The following is a 20332-nucleotide window of genomic DNA, read 5'->3' as shown; positions in this document are numbered from 1 at the left end:
TTCTTTAATTTATGGGTTTTATAAACACTTTCTTTATTTTTCTTTTCCATTTCTTTGGAAGCAGAAATGTTTTCTTTGTTTTCTTGTTTGGAGGGCATACCCAACAGTGTTCAGGGGTTACTCCAGGCAGAGTGCTCAGGAAGGGAAGATCATACAGCATAGGAAATGGAATCAGGGCCTCCTGGATGCAGAGCATGGACACTGGCACTTTGAGCCATTCCTCTGGTCCCTGGAGGATTGTTTATAATGTTTTTTTTTTTTTTTTTTGCTTTTTGGGTCATCCCCGGTGATGTGATGCATGAGGGTTACTCCTGGCTCTGCACTCAGGAATTACTCCCGGCAGTGCTCGGGGGACTATATGGGATGCTGGAAATCAAAGCTGGGTCAGCTGCATGCAAGGCAAACACCCTACCTGCTGTACTATCGCTACAGCCCAGAATTGCTTCTAATGTTGATAAATCCCAATCTATGATATATTTTGAGCTAACCTTCTGCTTTCTCCCCCTATTTTTTTTAGTTTTTAGGCTTTTTGGCCACACCTGGCTGTACTCAGGGATCACTTCTGGCAGGTTCAAGGGACCATATGTAGTGCTGGGGATCATATATGGGTCAGTTGTATGCAAGGCAAGTGTCTTACTTGCTATACTCTCTGGCCCACTTCTATCTTTTTTTTCTTTTTTTGCCACACTTGGTGATGCTAGGGAGCTGCTTCTGCTCTGTGCTCCCAGGGGTCACTCCCAGTAGGGCTTGGGGGACTGTGTAGTGGTCAAACCCAGGGCTCTAGCAATCAAATTATTTGAGGAATTTCCCTGGCCCCTTGCATTATTTTCTGATTAGAAGAGATGGATCAAGATTTTCTCTTCCTTTCCCCAACCACCCCCCCCCTTTTTTTTGCATTATTTCAGGACTAAGTTGTCTTGGTGCCTTTACAAAGTCAGTTCATGTGTGTAGAGGTCTATTGTGAAATATGTCCACTAGTTTTACTCTTGCAACCTACTCATATTAATTCCCCTTTCTCTATCTCCGCAGTCAAATCCTTAGTTGGGCTGTACCTCCCGCCTGGATGCCTGTATCACCCCCTCCCTGACTCCTTCCCTACTGTCAGGAGGAGTTGCCAGCAGGTTACTGCCAGCCCCAATACCTTTCACTTGCTTCCCCAAGTGCCTTAATAATATGCAATATGAATTTTTTTTTACGGTGTACAGCCACACATCATCTATTCCTTAACTTCCTGTCTAGTTTCCTCTCCTGCTGCTGCCTTTTCTCTTCTCTCTGACCTTTAAAATTCTTCTTTGGAATGTATCTGCTCTGTCTTTAGAACTCTCTGGCCCACTTTGGATCTTGGTGTGACTAGGAGTCACTCATTTTCCCACTGATTTTCTTCTTTTTCAGAAAGTCTGACTGTATTCCTCTCTCCCATTTATACCCTCATTCTGTTTGTTTATTTATTTATTTATTTATTTATTTATTTATTTATTTATTGTGGGCGAAGGGGGTGGGGAGTCTCCAAAGCAATATCCAGGAGCCAGGGGTCTCTGGGGTCATTCTTTTTTATTTTTTATTTTTTTTTTGCTTTTTGGGTCACACCCAGCGATGCACAGGGGTTACTCCTGGATCTGCACTCAGGAATTACCCCTGCCGGTGCTCAGGGGACCATATGGGATGCTGGGAATCGAACCCGGGTCGGCCGCGTGCAAGGCAGATGCCCTACCACTGTGCTATCGCTCCAGCCCCTCTGGGGTCATTCTTGGAAACTGGACTGGATGGTTCGACTGGACTCAGACCCAGTTATGTGTGAGACTGCATCCCAGTGATGCCAGGGACTGTCAGAATCATTCCAGGCTCATGCTTAGAGGGACATGCAATGCTGAGGATTGAACTCAGACCCTGAACTTTCTTCCTGGGACCCTAATTCTCATGTATCTTGATCTCACTGCCAATTTCAAGATCTATAGGTCTATAGTCACATTCTGCGTTGGTCAGCTACTGCTGCGGAACAAGAACAATACAGAAAAGACATAGAACACCAGTGGCACTCAATAGTACATATTTATTTCATTAATGAGCTGGTAGCTCAGCTTTCTTCTATTTCCTAGCAGGCAGTCAGGGTGTGTTCTCATGACAAGATGAAAGTATATGAGGACAAGGTCACTGGGCATGACTATTTCTTCTCCAGCAGACAGCACGATTACGGGGCACTTCACTGGGCAAAGTCATGTCTATGGAAGGAAGGGACTGCAATATTACAAGGAAAAGTCTTGATTCAGAGACTGGAGAATTGGAACCCAATATTCCACCTACCACCTGCACCCTTCTTTGCTCCCACACACTGAACATTTCGTTTGATTTGATTATTGTTTGTAGACTGTATGCTCCACATGGCAGAGTATTCCAGGAGTCATGTAAGGCTACATTACTCTGTGCCTAGTAGTGCTTGACATTTATGATGAGATTCATAAAGGAATCTCCCATATTTATGATTTCACTTCCTGAAATATGCCGTACACTGTCTTTTGTTTTTTGTTTCTGGGTTTCTGGGCCACACCTGGTTGGGCTGAAAGCTTATTCCTAGTTCTGTTCTTAGGGATCACTCTTCTCCTGGCGATACTTGGGGGGCTAAATGTGTTGTCAGAGATCAAACTGGAGTCAGGTATATGCAAAGCAAGAACCCAACCCCCTGGGCTAGCTCTCTGATGCAAAGATAGGTCCTTAAATTTCTTTTTTTTTTTTATGGGTGAGGAGCACACATGATAGAACTAAATTGTGCTGAACATTGAACTTGGGTCTTCTGCATGGAAAGCATGTGCTTTAGACCTTTGAGCCACCACCCTTAGCTGGAACTAGGCCCATTTACAAGTCTAACTCAAACTTTCAAGAACTGCAGGGAATAGACAACATCATTTTCTCCATTTTATAGCGGGGCTCAGTGAGGTCACATTATGGGTTTGAGGATATGCTCTCCTGGGCTCTTTCCTGTGGAAACACACTTATTTTGGGGTACTCAGCCACACTAAGGGCTTGGTTCCCTTGAGGCTGTGTTGCCCTGAACTTGGGACAAGATGCGCCTGGGTATAAATACCAGGTGATCTCACTCCTTTGTGTTATCTAAAGGGAAGAGTCAGTATCTAATGATACAATCTTTCCAACTTTCTGCAGGTTGGACTGACATTGCCAAGTAGTGATGGGAAGGGAGGAAGGTAGAGGTTTATTGGGGGTGCCGTGATGTCAGTGGTGCAGGGCACTTTGCGGGTAATGAAGGTGCAGTAACTTTGTATGCCAAGAACATAAGCAGTAAAGTATTGGAATCATGTTATTTCAATGGCAAAAAACACCTAAAAGAACGAAAACAACAACAACAGCAACAAAAAAATTAAGGGTCCTGGGGCAAGATTCTCCAGAATCCCAAGCTCCTCTCACTTTCCCAAAGCTCCTGATTGGCCTGGGAAAGCTCCAGGTCCAGGATGACGGGTTGGGCTGACCAGTCCTCCAGTGTCCTTGATTGGTCTGGGGAGACTCCGGGTCCAAGGCTGACTGTGGTGCGTACACCACACCCCTAATCCTCCTGAATGGCTGGGAGTGGCTCTGGGAGGCAACACACCTCCAGGAATATTTCCAGCAGAGCGCTTGAATCTTCACAAGTCACAGAGGCCAAGATCTCAGCAGGCTGGTAATCTGGGAATGGATCACTCCGAAACGCTCAGACAACTCTGAGCTCATATTTTTTACGGGATTTTAGAAAATTTCCCATTGTGAAAGAAAAAAAAAAAGATACGTGATAAAAAATGAAAAAGAAACCGAAGACGCAGCCGTCACCATCTGTTGCCTGTGAAGCTGCTTCTGGGTTGCAATCCCCCAACCCCCCTGATTGGCCGAGGGAGCTCTAGGTCCTAGACTAATGTGTTGGGCGGACCATTCCCTCAATTCTCCTTATTAACCTGGAGAGGAAGGGCTTAATGAATACTCCTTATTTTAATTTTTGGTAGCATTGGCAGAGCCTGGTAAGCAGCCTGTGTGTATTCAATATGCCCAAAACGAATGCCCTGCCACAGAGGCAGGGTGGGGTGGTGGAGGATGGGGTGGGGGTGGCGAGAGGGATACTGGGATCATTGGTGGAGGTGGATGGGCACTGGTGGAAGGATGGGTAAATGATCACTGTATGAGTGAAATGCAAACACAAAAGTTCATAAGTTTGTAAGTGTACATCACAGTGATTCTCTAATAAAAAATTTAAAAAAAGAAAAGGGGATAAAATTTGATTAAATGCAATTCAGAAAACACGGATTCTTCCAGTGCCTGCCACCAAAGAGTTTGGAATTCATGTTACCAAAATAAAACATTCTGAGAACCATGAAAAAAAAAAACCCAGAAAAAAACCAATATGCCCAAAACAGTAACAACAAGTCTCACAATGGAGATGTTATTGGTGCCCGCTTGAGCAAATCAATGAGCAACGGGATGACAGTGATACAGTGATACAGTGATTGGCTTTTATTATTGTTGCTATCCTTCTCTATCAAGCTTCTATGAAAAGCATGCTTTATTCTCCACGCAGTAGAGTTGGTGCTTTTGGGCAGCTGTCCAGAGAGGAGCTCCATTCTCAGAAGCCCTAGTGTCTAAATGAACCTTTCTGACTAGTTCTTACCAGTACAACAAGGGCAGGAATTGTGTGCCAGCCTTTGTTCAAGGAGGTTAAGAAGGAAGTCTGTCTTTTCCAACCTCTTTTCCTGCCTCCTGGGTAGAACAGGGGACTCGGAGGCCTTTGTAGTGATTCTTAAACTTCTGTTGTGTTCCATGGAACACTTGGTGGCTAGTGATGCCTGTGGACCCCTACTTAGTGTAATGATATTGTTTGCATGAAATAAACTCCAGAAGACTACAGAAGAAACTAATTATATAGAAATTGAGATCTCTCCAAGGACGCCTTGGTGCTGTGGACCCCGTTTATGATCTGACAGAGCAGGGCTTCTCTGATAATTCACCCAAGCTGAAAATTTGGACGGGGTATATGTGTAATATTTGGTTCTCCCAAGCAGAACTTAGAGGGGGGGTATTGACTCTCACTGATTCTTGTCCAACCAGGTCTGATAGTTCAATGTTCGGTTCTGCAAAGTAGTGTTGGGGTCTACTGGAGGTGGTCCTCAGTGCTGGGGGCCACCTCCAGGGCTGCAGCCTGCAGTGTTTGAGAGGGCAACATGTGGTGCTGGGATCAAGTTCAGGTCCTTGTGCATACAGCGTTCACCTTTGAGCCTAGAGCGATTGTCTTTCTGGCCTCAGAACTGGGTGTTTTTGTTATTGTTGTTGATGCTGGGGGTGGGGAGCTGTCCTGTGCATTGTAGGATTTGAGCAGCATCTCTGTCCTCTACCCACTAGATGCCAGTAGTGCCCTTTCCCTTGGTTGTGACAATCAAAAATCTCTCTAGGCCCCGGAAAAACTCTCTTTATGTCCCTGGGGGCAAGTAGATAGAATCTTTCCCAAGTGAGATCTGTTGTGTGGGAGGATGGCGAAGCCACAGATGGAAGGAACAAGGGCTTAGGCCTGACCATGAGAAAAAGAGCTGCACATTGACCAGTGACACTGAGTTGGACTCACAGGATGCACCAGTGGGAAATAAACGTTTACTGGGTTTCATCACATAATTGTGGAAGAAAGAAGAGTAATGAGGACATCATAATCCCACCCCCTAGATCCCACCACGAATGTGTGTCTATTTGCTTTAGACAAGACCTAAATGTCATTGTATTATGTGTCTAGTTGGTATATACCTGGTATGTGTAAAAATATATTACCATCCTAGCTTTAGACCCCTTTCCAAACAATATTACTCTCTCACACTAACTTCTACCAACATGGAATAGTTTTGTCTGTTCTTGGAGTTTAGGTAAGTTGAATCATACAAAACATACTCTGACTCTTCATTCTGCATATGTCTGAGATTCATCTGTGTTGCAATGTGTATTAATAACTACTGCTATTTTTCTTTTCATTCTTTCTCAAAAATTCCTGTTTTCCTTAAACGGATGTGTCACTGTTTGTATTTTTATGCTCTTATTTTATTCCATAGGGGCCACCCCCAGTAGCACTTGGGAAACCATGAGGTGCCTGGGATGGCACTCAGGACCCTCACACATGCTAGTCATGAGTTGTTCCATTCATTTTAACTATCTCTGCAGCACCCCCACCCCCTATTCCCTTATGAAGGGGCGTTAGGGTTGTCTCTAGTGTTTGTATATTATTAATAAAGTCATTCTGAATATCTCTGTCCAAGTCTTTTTATGGAACCGTATCTCATGGATATACGCTACCTGGGGTAGAGTTGCTAGAGCATATGGCACACTTTACACTCTCACCAGCCCTAGCCTGGCTTTCATTTGTTTACATCCTTGCCAACATTTATTTAGCATACTTATATAGTGAATTGAAATTGTGGCATGTGTAACAAAGAAGAAGTACAGGTGGACCAGGAGTTACACAGGTAATGGGAAAGACATGGAGTGGGGGCAGTGACTTAATAAAGGTCTGGAGAGTGGAGGGAGCATAAAATTTTGGAGGACGGAGAAGAACAGTGACTGAAGAATAAATATCAAGGGATAGTATTCAGAGAAATAAGAGTGATTCTGTATCGGGAGTGATGCTGTTGAGATTCTCAAAGGAAGACCAGAGATTTGTCAATGAACAAAGGGTTTCCTTTATTGTTTATGGGAATATAAAAAACAGTACAGTTAGTTGGGAAAATAGTTTGACAGTGCCTCAAGTAACTAAACTTAGAGCTATCATATGATCTAGATTTTTTAAAATTTTGTGCTTAGATACAATTGGCATATAGTATTATATTAGTTTTAGGTGCACAACTTAACAATCATATTTGAGATTCGTATACCTTGCCAAATGACCCCTGCAATAAGTCTAGTTAACATTCATCTCTACACATAGTTATATATATTTTTTCCTTGAGATGAGAACTTTCTTTTTTTAAAAAATTTATTCTTTTATTGAATCACCACGTGGAAAGTTACAAAGCTTTCAGGTTTAAGTCTCAGTTATACAATGCTCGAACACCCATCCCTTCACCAGTGCCCATATTCCACCACCAAGAATCACAGTATACCTTCCCCACCCCCCAACTCCCCAGCCTCCCACCCCGCAGAGATGAGAACTTTCAATTTCTACTCACGTCAGTGTTCAATTTTGCAATACAATACTATTCATTATGGTTACCCAATTGTACTCTATATACCCATAACTTACTTAAAAACTATAAGTTTTTGGGGTCAGGGAATGTTTCATGGTTAAATGTGCCTGCCTTCCAACTTATGGTCCCAAGTTTGATTCCTGGTGCCTTCCATATGCATGACATGTAGCCCTGCTATCTTTACTATACCCCAACAGATCTGTGGCACACAGCCAGGTGTGTGAGAACACTCCAGGTGTGTGCAACCCCAGGTAGTGCTGCAACTAAGGAAAGATGTGCAAACACAATCCCTGGTGAGTGCGCACGTGAGCCACAATGTCCTCTGGTGAACACTGTAACCAGAAAATGTGTCAGCACCATAGTGTGTAACCCTGGTGAGCTCTTTGAGTGCCACTAACAAGGTCTGTGATGTCTCACTATTGCAACAACAATGACGCAAAGGGAAGGGGAGGGGAAAACCTCTCAATACTCCCCCGCACAGAAGTTTTGATCTGCTTCCCACAGGACTCCCATCCTTCACCCCAGCCCTGGGAACCACCAATCCGTATTTAGTAGATGTGGTACTAAATAGACCTAGTAGGCTTTCTCTTGGCAGGACTATTCAGAACCCTCCACACACAAATATGCATTGAAATGCCCACATTGGTGGTCTGGGGCATCCATGTTCCTCCTGACTCAGACTGCAAGACTTTTCTGTAGCCCGCTCTTTGGGGAGGAGGGTAATCACATGGATGGACCCTTGCTGGCAGAAGCTGGTGCTGAGGGGACAGATAAAACTTCCTTGAGGAAGCTGGTACAGAGGCAGCTCATTTTTGCTCAGGTGCAATATCACTTACACTAGGATGGGTCTGGCCATAGTGCCTGGAAAGCACAGGGGAGGGCATCAGCTCTCCTGGAAGAGGACAGGAGGGCCACTCTGGGGCCAGGTTTATTCTGGGTCTTTCTTAAAGAGGCCAAGTTGTATAACATACTTGATGGGGAAGGACTTTCTAGACATGAAGCAGCAAGTGCCAAAGTCCTGAGGTTTGAAAACACATGGTTCATTTGTGGGGTGAGACGTTCAATTTGCTTAGAGAGGGCATGCTAGGGGTATGTATACTACTTAGTGTGTGTGTGTGCGCGCACATGTGTGTGTGTGCATGTGTGCATGTGTGTGCGTGTGCAAGTGTGTGTGTATGTGTGTGTGTGTGTGTGGAAAGGGAAACAGGCTCAAACCAACCAATGAAGGGGCTGCATGTCAGGTCAAGAGGCTTGATTCTCAGGCAAGAGGAGCCAGGAGAGTCCTGGAAAAATGACCCATCGATTAGAACGGGCTAAACAAGCACGTGGGCCATAAATCAAACAGCAAACAAGGTAAGCCATGAACAACGAGCATTCTTCTCAATCCTTTTCTAGTTTCCAAAATATTTTTTTGCCTCTAGAAAACTAACTATTGTAGGCTGCCACCCTTCCAGAGATCCTCTGCATGGATCGGAGTAGCTGCCTCTGTGTCTGTAGCCTTTAAACCCCCTCGCAATATAGCAGCTTTCTAATCACACTGTTCAGCACTTTGCTGTTTTCACTTAACAATATATCTTGGAGATTGTTTCATATCCGTACATAAAGAGCTGCCTCATTCTTTTCTAACAGCCGTAAAGATTTCCATTGTATAGATGTATTGCAATTTATTTAAGCAGTCCCCTGTTGATGGACATTTCGGCTGTCTCCAATCTCCTGTTATTATAAACCGTGCTGCAGTGAATAGCCTTGTACATCCAACTTTGCATACATATATGCAAGCATGTCTGTGGAAATCCTAGAGCAGTAGAATTTATAGGTCAGTGGGTGTGTGCATCACACACTTTGATGGAGTGTGTGGCAGGTGCTATCCACGGAAATGGTGCTAATTTGCACTCTGCAACCTGCAGGGGTGTGGGTTTCTCTGTACTCAGCTCTGCCTGTGGTCTAAGGTTCAGATCGAAGTCAGTCTAATAGGCGAAGTATCACATTGTGATTTTTCTTTGCATTTTCTTTTTTTTTAGGTGTGTGTGTGTGTGTGTGTGTGTGTGTGTGTGTGTTTGGGTCACACCCAGTAGTGCTCAAGGGCTATTCCTGGTCTTGTGCTCAGGAGCACCTTGTGGCGCTTAGGGGACCATATGGTTCTGGGGATGGGACCATGTTAGCTGCCTGAAAGGCAAGTGCCTAAATTCGTGTAATACCTGCTTACTGTTCATGTTATTTTTCTTAAGACTTAGGTGAAACAGCTTTTAGTATAATTTTATTTTCTAAATAGAATTGAGGCCTTTGAGTCATCTGAGAACTGCTTGTTCACATCTTTTGCTGATTTTGTTGTTGCTATTATTATTATTATTCATTCCACTGTTGACTCCTTTCTCTTTCTGAATGGTTAGAGGATGACCAGAGCTGTAGAGTTTGCGGGTTGTTCAATCTCCTCCAACCAGGACCAGTCCCTGGTGGTTACACTGTGTGTACACGAATAGCCCTTCTCAGAGGTAAGGCGGCAGAAGCAATGGTCAGGAACAGAGAAGGAGAGGAAGAGGGGTTGGGTTAGCTCTTCCATGGAGACAGGACAAATGAGGTGGAGCACTTCTACAGCTCAGGAGAGGAGCACACCCTCCCAGGAGCGTCTGCTGGGGCACAGCTCCCTCTGTCTGTTCCCCACTAGCATTCTTCTCATCTCCCTGGTTCAATACCCCCCTCCCCAGGAGTCGTCTCTGCTCAGCTTCCTCTTTCCTAATATTAGCACAGGCACAGCCCTGCCCCCCGTCTCAGGCAGTGATTATATAGCAAATTAACCACAAGCTGTTCGGTCCTCGTCCGGTGGCAGTTGGGGAGATGCAACTCTGAGTAATGACTTGTGTAGTCGAAGCTCTCATCTGTAATTTGCGTATGCAATAAACGCAGAAATAAAAACCCGATCCATATGAAAAAGGGACTGTGTGGAAGGGACAGGGGCGGGGGAAGAAATCATGAATTTTGTGGACTGCATCTTACAGTCTGTCTTCAATTTCCTCGAGAATAATGCGGTCATTGCTTCCGTTTGATTGACGGCTGAGTTTGTCTGAAGAATGGAGGTGGGCCGTGGAAGATGCAAGTCAGAGCAGGGTTGGAATTCTGACTCCTCCAGGTGTGTCTTGAAGGATGGCACCTTTGTCCCTGAGCCTCAGTTTCCTCATCTACAAAATGGGGAGGCACTATTTATCTTCGACATGGTTTGAAGAGTGTGAATTCTACAACTTACTAAATCTACAGGAAATACTACTTTTCTTCTCTTCTTATTCTTGTGAGTGCTTTGTTTCATTCTATCAGGTGGGATAAAAAAATTAAATGCATTATTTTGAGATAATATTGATTCATAGGTAGCTGTAAGGGGAGCTAGAACAAGATTATGTGCATTATTGACCCATTTGCTCCAGTGGCAGCGCCTTGTGAAGCTATTGTATGGTATCAGAATTAGGATCTGTCCACTGGTGCAATCCAGAGTTTACTATTTCTCTCCTTGGACTTATCTTTATATGTGTTTCTGTGTAGTCATTTTTCTACAGATTTATCATAGGTGTATGTTTGTGTATTAACAATCAAGAGAGACAACAGTTCTATTACTGGAAGGATCCTTCATGCTACCCTTAAATAATCATTCCCACATCCCTCTCATGCTCCCACTCTTGTAACTTCCAGTCCCCATGTTTAGTTTTTAAAAGCTATCTTTTCAAAATATGTTGTCTAAGTGGAATCATACAGTATGCAATCTACTAAGATTTTAAAAATTAGCATATTTTTTTTGGGGGGCACACATGGTGGTGTTCAGTATTTCCTCCTTGCTCTGTGCTCAAGGATCAATACTGGTTGGGTTCAGGGGACCAAATGGGTTTGAACTTGGGTCAATCACATGCAAGCCAAGCACCTTACTTACTGTACTATTGCTCTAGCCTCAACTTTTCCTTTTCCTGATGATTTACAATATTGAATATATTTTCATGTACTTATTTTCACCTGGACTGGAGTGATAGCATGGCAGATAGGGTGCTTGCCTTGCATGCAGCCGACCTGGGTTCGATTCCTCCATCTCTCTTGGAGAGCCTGGCAAGCTACCGAGAGTATCCCGCCTGCATGACAAGCCTGGCAAGCTACCGGTGTCATATTCAATATGCCAAAACCAGTAACAAGTCTCACAATGGAGACATTACTGGTGCCCACTTGAGCAAATTGATGAAGAATGGGACAGAAGTGCAACAGTGCTACAGTGCTATTTTCTCCTATATATTATTTTATTTTTGTGTGTGTGTCTGAGATCAAATGTAGGGTCATATATATGTGAAACATGTGCTCCACTACTGAGCTATCTGCCCTGTCGAGTGAAGGGTTTCTTTTCCTTGGTGTTGAATTGTGAATTCCTCATATATTCCAAATACAAGTTCCTTATAAGAGAGATGATTTGTAATTTTTTTATTTTGTGAATTTTTTTACATTTTAGCAAATGTGCTTTGATGCCAAAAGTTTTAAATTTTGATAAAGTTCAATTTATTTTAGTATCATATCTAAGAAATCGTTGCTTAATTTAAGTACAAAAATATTTATAATTATGTCCTTCTACGATTTTTATGAATATATTGCTTACATATTGGTTTCCAATGAATTTTGGGCTATTTTCATATAGTGTGAATTAGGGACCCAGATTAATTCTTTTGCACGTGTATAGCCAGTTGTTCCAACACCACTTTTTCTAAAAAAATACTTTTTCTTCATTTAAACACCGTGGTTTGCAACGTTCTACTTAATACAATTGTTATGGACATTCAATATTCCAAAACCAATCCCACCACCAGAGTGACCTTCTCTCCACCATGTCCTCATTTTCTGAATCACTCCCATATCTGCCCCCTTAGCAGACACAAATAATTGATTTTATATTGATTGTTACAACTAAATGATTAATGGAATTATCAAAAAATACTACATTATTGTGAACATTATTATATCTCACCATGTCATTAAGTCCTTGTCTGAGCGTTTACTGAACTGTTTGTTGTTATTTGAGTCATATGTCTTATTTATTTTTATTGTTTATTGAATTTTGTTGGATTCTATGTTACTTTCCTATCTACATTGGCCCCTTCCTAGTGGGATGTTAGTATTGCAAAATTTGGAGGTGTCATGTGGCTGCATATGTGGCTGTGCACTCCAGAAAGTCTAGGATCTGTAGAGCTGAGCTGATGAATTTATATGGCGATAGCCTTGGGATGTGACTGTGATTGCTGGGGCTTCCGGAAGCATGAGGGGTGGAGGAAATTTGCTTGCCCTCACTCCAAGAAGACCCCGAAGTTCTCAGCCTGAAGAACTGTATACCTGAAATTTTCACTGGTTTGGTGTCTGCAGAGATTAGTTGAGATGCAGTAGAGTTGGGCCATTGGCATGGCAGCAGCTGTGGGTGTGGCTGTAATGCTGGGACTTCAGCAGGACAGGGACTCAGCCCACCTCACTCCCGAGGGTGCCCCAGAGTTTTCATCCCGGACACTGTTTCCAATACCACTTTTTAAAAAAAATGTAGGAGTACTGCTATTTATTCAGCCATTGATTAAGCTGACTGAAATGGGCATGAGCGCCACATTACTTCAAAAAATGTTTTAATTAAATATTCATAAGATAACTGTTACAAAACTGTTCATGATTGGTTTTCAGTGATACAATGATCTACCACCCATCCCTCCATCAGTGTACACTTCCCACCACCAATATTCCCTGTTTTTCTCCCACCATCCCCTAAACCCCATCTCCACCCTCAACCTGCCTCTATGGCAGGCACTTTTCTTTTTTATCTCTCTCTCCTTTTTCATTTGTGCGTTAATGTTTGCAATACAGGTATCAAGAGGTCATGGTGTTTGTTCAAGGACTTTTGCATTTTTATTGGGAAGGTAAGTCTGGAATAGCTTTTTAACTGGGTGGAAGCTTTGGGTGTGGATGTGACTGCCTAGGCTTTTGGAAGTACAGGGAGGTGAGTGGAGGTAGCCCATCCTGACCCCAAGAAGGCCTGGAGAGTTCAGTCAAAAAACCCACATACCCGAATTTTCTATTGATTATATCTTGGTGAGATCCATCCCGAGACAGTGGAATCTGACTTGGAGCATGGCAGTGATTTTGAATTGTGGAAACAGGTGGCTGTGAGAGCTCTTCTTGGGAAAGCACCAGGCTAACCTGCCCCCTCTGACTTACTCCTGTCTGTTCAGCCTTGCACGGGTCTGAGATTAACTGTTGATTTTGATCTCTTTCGAGATTTATTTATGGGCCTCTGAAGCAAGGCTGATAAATGAGCTCGTATAACTGAGCTGGAGGTGGTTTTTGGGCATAGCCCCTACTTTAATTTCTCCAGAAACTTGGTCCCAAGTTGTTGAGGTCTGGCCAGAGGCACAGAAACAATTTTGGGGTATCAGGAAGCCTGAAGGCACCATCAGGCTGCTGATGAACTCACTCCTCAGGTGTTGACCTGCTGGAGGCACTGCACCTCCTCTAACACCACTTTTGAAGCCTATTATTTCTCTATTAAATTGTCTTGGCACATCCTTCTTGAAAATAATCTCATTTTAAGAATGAGCATTTATTTTTGGGATTTAATTCTAATATATATACATATATATGTATGTCACTATCATTGTCATCCTGTTGTGATCCTGTTGTGATAGGATTGTTGTTACTGTCTTTGGCATATTAAATACTCCACGGGTAGCTTGCCAGGCTCTGCCATGAGGGCAAGATACTCTCGGTAGCTTGCTGGGCTCTCCGAGAGGGGTGGAGGAATCGAACCCGGGTCAGCTGCATGCAAGGCAAATTCCTTACCTGCTGTGCTATCACTCCAGCCCTATATATGTATATGCACATATACATACTTATACATACATATATATGTATATGTATTTTAACTCATACATACACATATATGTATATGCATTTAATTATTTAATTTAATTGCATTTATGCAATCATTTAATTATTTATTTAATTATAAATTAAATAGTGTAAATTAAACATTATACATTAAATATTTAGTTATTTTATTAATACATATATGTATATATATTTTAATATATCTACATCTCTATCTATCTGTCTATCTATCTATCTATCTATCTATCTATCTATCTACCTATCTATCTATCTTTCTATCTATATTCATTTAGCCAGTACCACAGTGTTCTGATTACTGCAGCTATATAATAAGTTTTGAAGTTGGGAACTATGAGTCCTCCAGTTTTGTTCTTCCTTTTCTTTAACATAAAAGAAAATTGGGCTGAAGAGATAGGACAGCAGGTAAGGCACTTGCCTTGTATGTGGCTGACCCTGGTTTGGCCCTTGGAACAGTATATGGGGCCCCATTAGGATCTCTGAGTACAGGAGCAAATCCTGAGCACAGTTGGGGTGACCCAAGGCTCCCCTATCCAGTTAAAAAATTAGAAACATCTATATATTTCCCATTTCCTTTGTTGTTGTTATTATGAAATGATTGAAAATTGCACACATGCTTGGTTGTGATGTTTGCTAAGGGATGTGCATTTGATTGTAGTATTTACACACTTAGACACATTTTTTCCCTAGGGGTTGAGCTCTTTAGTTGTGATTCTTTCACACATTCTGGTTGTGGTGCTGACAGGGTTTGCACAGTTTAGTTGTGGTGCTTGTACACAATCTGGCTATGGTGCACTGGGGATCATACACATCCTGGGGTCTCAAAATGGCAAAGCTGTTGGAACATACTTAGCACGTGTTGTTGGCACTGGGAATTGAACTTGTGGCCTTATTCTTGCAAGGAGGTGCTTTTGCCACTAATTCAGTCCTGGGATCTTGTTTTTCCTTTTCATTTATGCCGTTCCAAAGGATGACCGCCTGCCTTGGCAGTGGATGGATGGAACTTAAGTTGCTTCAGCTCAGTGAAATCAGGAAGTGAAGGAAGACTACTCAGTGGTTTCCCAACTACTGGAATCCACTGTTAGAGCCAATGAACCAGCACAAAGTACAGCCAGATGGAAGCGCTAACTCAGGAGATGAGACATGTACCCAGCATGTGTGAGGCCCTGAGGTGGATCCCTGGCACAGCACAGCTCCCAGAACACAGCAGGGTGCAGTTCTTGGGGCCTCATGGCTTCCGGCTGAAGCATTGAGTCCGTAGGACTTCCTGCCTTGACTGGGATGGCCCCGGGGCCCCCATCCCCATGCACCCTACACTGCAAGAGAATGGCTGCTATTTAAAAATAAAAAAAAATAAAAATAAAAAGCAAGGAGCCCATAGGGTTATCTTGTTTGGGGGTATAACTCCCACAACAATAGTGGGTTTTGTGTTGAAATATGGAACATAATCAAGGTGAAGAGAAAATGAAGTGAAATTCATCAGTTATACAGTTGGGGTGGGGGGCGGGGGTATACCGGGGATTTTGGTGGTGGAATATGGGCACTGGTGAAGGGATGGTGTTTGAATACGGTATAACTGAGACATAAACCTGAGAACTCTGTAACTTTCCACATGGTGATAAAATAAAAAAAAATTAAAAAAAATGTTAACAACAACAACAACAACAACAAAAAAGCAAGGAGCCCAGTGAGAGTCCAGTGGGGAGGGCATTTGCTTAGCACACAACTGACCCAGGGTTTGATCCTTGACATCCTTTATGGTCCCATGAGCATAGCCAGGAGTAGTTCCTGAGTGCAGAGCCAGGAGTGACCCCTGAGCTTTGGTGGGTATGACCCAAAAACCAATACAACACTAACAATAATAAATAATGATGTTTCAATAAAGCGACCTCTTATAGCCTAGTTCTCCCTTTCGGAGAACCTGGCAAGGTAGCGAGAGCATCCTGCCCACACGGCAGAGCCTGGCAAGCTCTCCGTGGCATATTCAATATGCCAAATAGAGTAACAATGATGGATCTCATTCCCCTTACCCTGAAAGAGCCTCCAATGTGGTACCGCTGGGAAGAACGAGTAAAGAGAGGCTGCTTAAACATGAAAGTTCATAAGTTTGTAACTGTGATTAACTAATAAAAATTAAAAAAAAAAGAGAGAGGCTGCTAAAATATCAGGGCTAGGACAAATGGAGACATTACTGGCACCCGTTCAAGCAACTCGATGATTAACGGGATGAAAATGAAACAGTGATACAGTTACTCTCCTATTGCTTTTGCCTTTTCTTCTTTTTTTTAATATAATTTATTTATTTTTTAATTGGTGAGTCACAGTGAGGGTACAGTTACAGAGTCACACATTTTCGTGCTTGTTTTTCCCTCATGCAATGTTCGAGAGCCCATCCCTCCACCAGTGTCCATTCTCCACCACTTATGAACCCAGTATCCCTCCCACCACCCTATCCCATCCTCCCCACCCCGCTCCGCCTCTGTGGTGTGGCATTCCACCACAGAGTTCCACCACATTTGTTCTCTCTCTCTCTCTCCTTTTGGGTGTTGTGGTTTGCATTAGGGGTGTGGAGTGGCCATCATGTTCAGTCTCTAGTCTACGTTCATCGTGCATCTCCCTCCCCGCTCGGGATTTCCAATCACATTTTACTTGGTGCTCCCTTCTCTATCTGGGATGACTTTCCCCCAGCGTGTGAGGCTAGCCTCCAAGCCATTTGCCTTTTCTTCTTTATATATTACATATTTTTTGATTTTTTAATATTTATATATTTGCTTTATATGTTGTATAATATAACCTATATTTAGCATCTGTTTTTCAATTTGTGCTAAAAGTAGAAAGTGAGAATTTTGCTAGTGATATTGTGGATCAATTTGAGGAATACTTACATCTTAAAAACATTAAGTTCTGGAGGCCAGAGAGTTATTTCAACAGGGAAGGTGCTTGCCTGTGTGCAACTGATCTAGCTTTGATTCCCAGAACTCCATATGGTTTCCCGAGAGTCCCTAGGATTGATCCCTGAGTGCTGAGTCAGGAATAAGCCCTGAGTACCACCTGGTGTGCCCCCCAAACAAACAAGAAAATAAACAAATTAAGTCTTGGGACTGATGAGATAACTCAGTGGTCTGAATACCCGCTCGTAAGGCAGAGCCTGGCAAGCTACCCATGGCATATTCGATATGCCAAAAACAGTAACAAGTCTCACAATGGAGATGTTACTGGTGCCCGCTCGAGCAAATCGATGAACAATGTGATGACAGTGCTACAGTGCTATATTATTGCAAATGGAGTTGTTTGACTAATTTTATTTTGGTTTGTTCATTGCAAGTGTATAGAAAACAATTTTTTCTAGTGATCTTGTATTCTGCAATATTACTAACCTCACAAATAATAATTTTTGATTGACTCCTCATCATGTTATTATCTCAGACCTTATCAGCTATGACTATAGATCATTTCACTTACTTATTTTCAATATAGATGCATTTTTTCTTTTTTATTGTCTAATTGCCGTGTTGAGAGCTGCCATACAATGCCAAATAAAATTATATCTCTATCTTGTTCCTTGTCTCAGGAGAAAAACATCCTGTTTTTCACCAGGGATTATGATATTAGTTGTGGGTATTAATTTTTTTGGTAGGTGACCTTTATCAAGTTGAGAAAATTAACTTATTTTCAAGTTTGTTAAGTGCTTATTTCATAAAAGGATAACTGTATTTTGTCAAATGCTTTTTATTGCATCTACTGTATGATTCTATGATATATATGTATGTGTGTGTGTGTGTGTGTAAAATTCATTTTTGTGCCACCCCACCCGAGATTGAATCCTAGCTCTCATGTATGAAATACAAGTGCTCTATTGCTGAGCCACATTCTTGGCCTTATGTTATTTTTTTCTTATGCTCTGTTAGTAGGGTTATTAAATTGATTGACTTTATATAATAAACCAACTTTCACTCCAGCATAAATGCCACTTGGTCACCTACTTCTGAATTTGGCTTGTTAAATTTTTCTGTTGTTGTTGAGAATGTTTTTCGTCTCACTTTAAAATGGATAGATTTTGTATCTATTCTAGGTACAGAATAATAGTCTTCAATTATTTTTACATCTGCCAACCAGCACGGGTTCTCAGAGCTGTGGTTGAAAATTATTTAGTGTTCTAGACTAAAATTATTTAGTGTTCTAGACTAAATATAAAAACTAAAAATTAGTTTTTCCATGCAGGGTTGGGTTTCAAATTAAATTAAACAAACTATCTGGCACAAATAAATGCAGGAATTTTGGGGATCATGTGAGATTCATAGGCTCGGTCCTGCTGTCCAGTTATTTGTAATAGATAGCACAGCGGTAGGGTGTTCGCCTTTCACGCAGCCGACCCGTGTTTGATTCCTCTGCCCCTCTCGGAGACCCCGGCAAGCTACCAAGAGTATCGAGCCCAAGAGGCAGAGCCTGGCAAGCTACCCGTGCGTATTGGATATGCCAAAAACAGTAACAATAAGTCTCTCAATGAGAGAGGTTACTGATGCCCGCTCGAACAAATCGATGAACAACGGGATGACAGTGACAGTGACCAGTTGGATGAAGAGCCTCCTACCCCTATTGATTCACCCACTTGAGATGCAAAGTCCTGACAGGAGTCATGTGACCAAGGAGGGCAAACCCTCTTGAATGAGTCTAAGAAATTCTTGCTGTGTGCATTAGGGATGTTTTCCGAGTCTGATCCTGTCAGAAGGAGAAATGAATAGCTGGCAGGTTTTGTCCTGTAGAAATAGTTTCTGATCATGAAATGCATATGATGAAAATCTTCAGCCGTTTCCTGAGATTATGGAATTACTGGACCGAGTCTGAGTCCTCATAAGAGTATTACTGTCTGAGATCCTGAGGGTTTCACTGGGTCTCAGTTCAGCTATATAATTGGAGAGACTTTGCCAGAGTCTCTCCAATTATATAGCTAATAGTAAAGGCTAATGAACGAAAGGGCTTAGCAGAGTGTGTTGTTCAAAACAAAGTGTCAAATAAATGGTAGCTGTCGTTAATAAATTTGAAATATTTTAGAGTACAGTCATTATATGGGGACTGGAAAGGTGATCATGATTCCATGCTCTCCTAAGAAAGCAGAGGATGTGGTGTAAGGGAGGGCTGCCTGGAGCTGGAAGACTTTGAAGGTTTGATGAGTGTGGGAGAGATGCTATTGCTTCTGCTGAAAATAAAAGTAGTGGTTTTCATCAAAGACTGACATATGGGGGAAGAGTTTCAGATGGTATTCAGGGCTATTATCTCTGACTCTTTCTCCCCCCGCCCCTCCCCCATGCTTATGTGAGATCACAAGACTGAGGCATGGCCCATCAACAGAGAAAACTTAAAAAAAAATTAAAACATTTGGGGCTGGAGTGAAAGCACAGCAGGTAGGGCGTTTGCCTTGCACGCGGCCGACCCAGGTTCAATTAATTCCCAGCATCCCATATGGTCCCCTGAGCACCGCCAGGGGTAATTCCTGAGTGCAGAGCCAGGAGTGACCCCTGAGCATCGCTGGGTGTGATGCAAAAAAAATTTAAAACATTTAATGTAGTTTAGCTAACATGGCTTTGTTAATGTTAACATTTATGGCTTTGATGTACAAAGTTACTGTATCTTCACAAGGACCAAAGTGCCCAAAACCACCCCCCCAGCGTTCTTTAAGAAAAATTGGTGTTCACTTTCTCTTTCTTACCAGTATGATTACTTGGATGATTGAGTCTTTCACCCAGGAATAGATTGGCCCTGACTAGTCCTTCATTTGAAGCCAGGGTTCATGTTTGAAATAGGGAGACTCTATTAGGTAGAGTCTGGGGAAATTGGCATTCATCTTGTTGGACATTTATTTATTTTGCATAGCATTAATGCACCAATGGGAATGAATCTTTTTTTAAAATTTATTTTATTCTTTAATTAATGAATCACCATGAGGGCACAGATACAGATTCACACATTTTTGAGCTTGTTTTTTCCTCATACAATGTTCGCAAACACATCCCTCCACCAGTGCCCATTCTCCACCACCAATAATCCCAGTATCCCTCCCACCCCCCAATCCCATCTCCCCCCCACCCCACCCTGCCTCTGTGTCAAGGTATTGCCTTTTGATCTCTCTATCTCCAATTGGGTGTTGTGGCTTGCAGTAGGGGTATTGAGTGGCCATTGTGTTCAGTCTCTAGTCTATTTTCAGCATGTATCTCCCTTCCCGAGCGGGATCTCCAACCACATTTTAC

This window comes from Sorex araneus, chromosome 5, assembly GCF_027595985.1.
Source record: "Sorex araneus isolate mSorAra2 chromosome 5, mSorAra2.pri, whole genome shotgun sequence".
In the NCBI taxonomy this organism is placed as follows: Eukaryota; Metazoa; Chordata; class Mammalia; order Eulipotyphla; family Soricidae; genus Sorex; species Sorex araneus.
Note: the sequence above shows the minus strand (reverse complement) of the source record.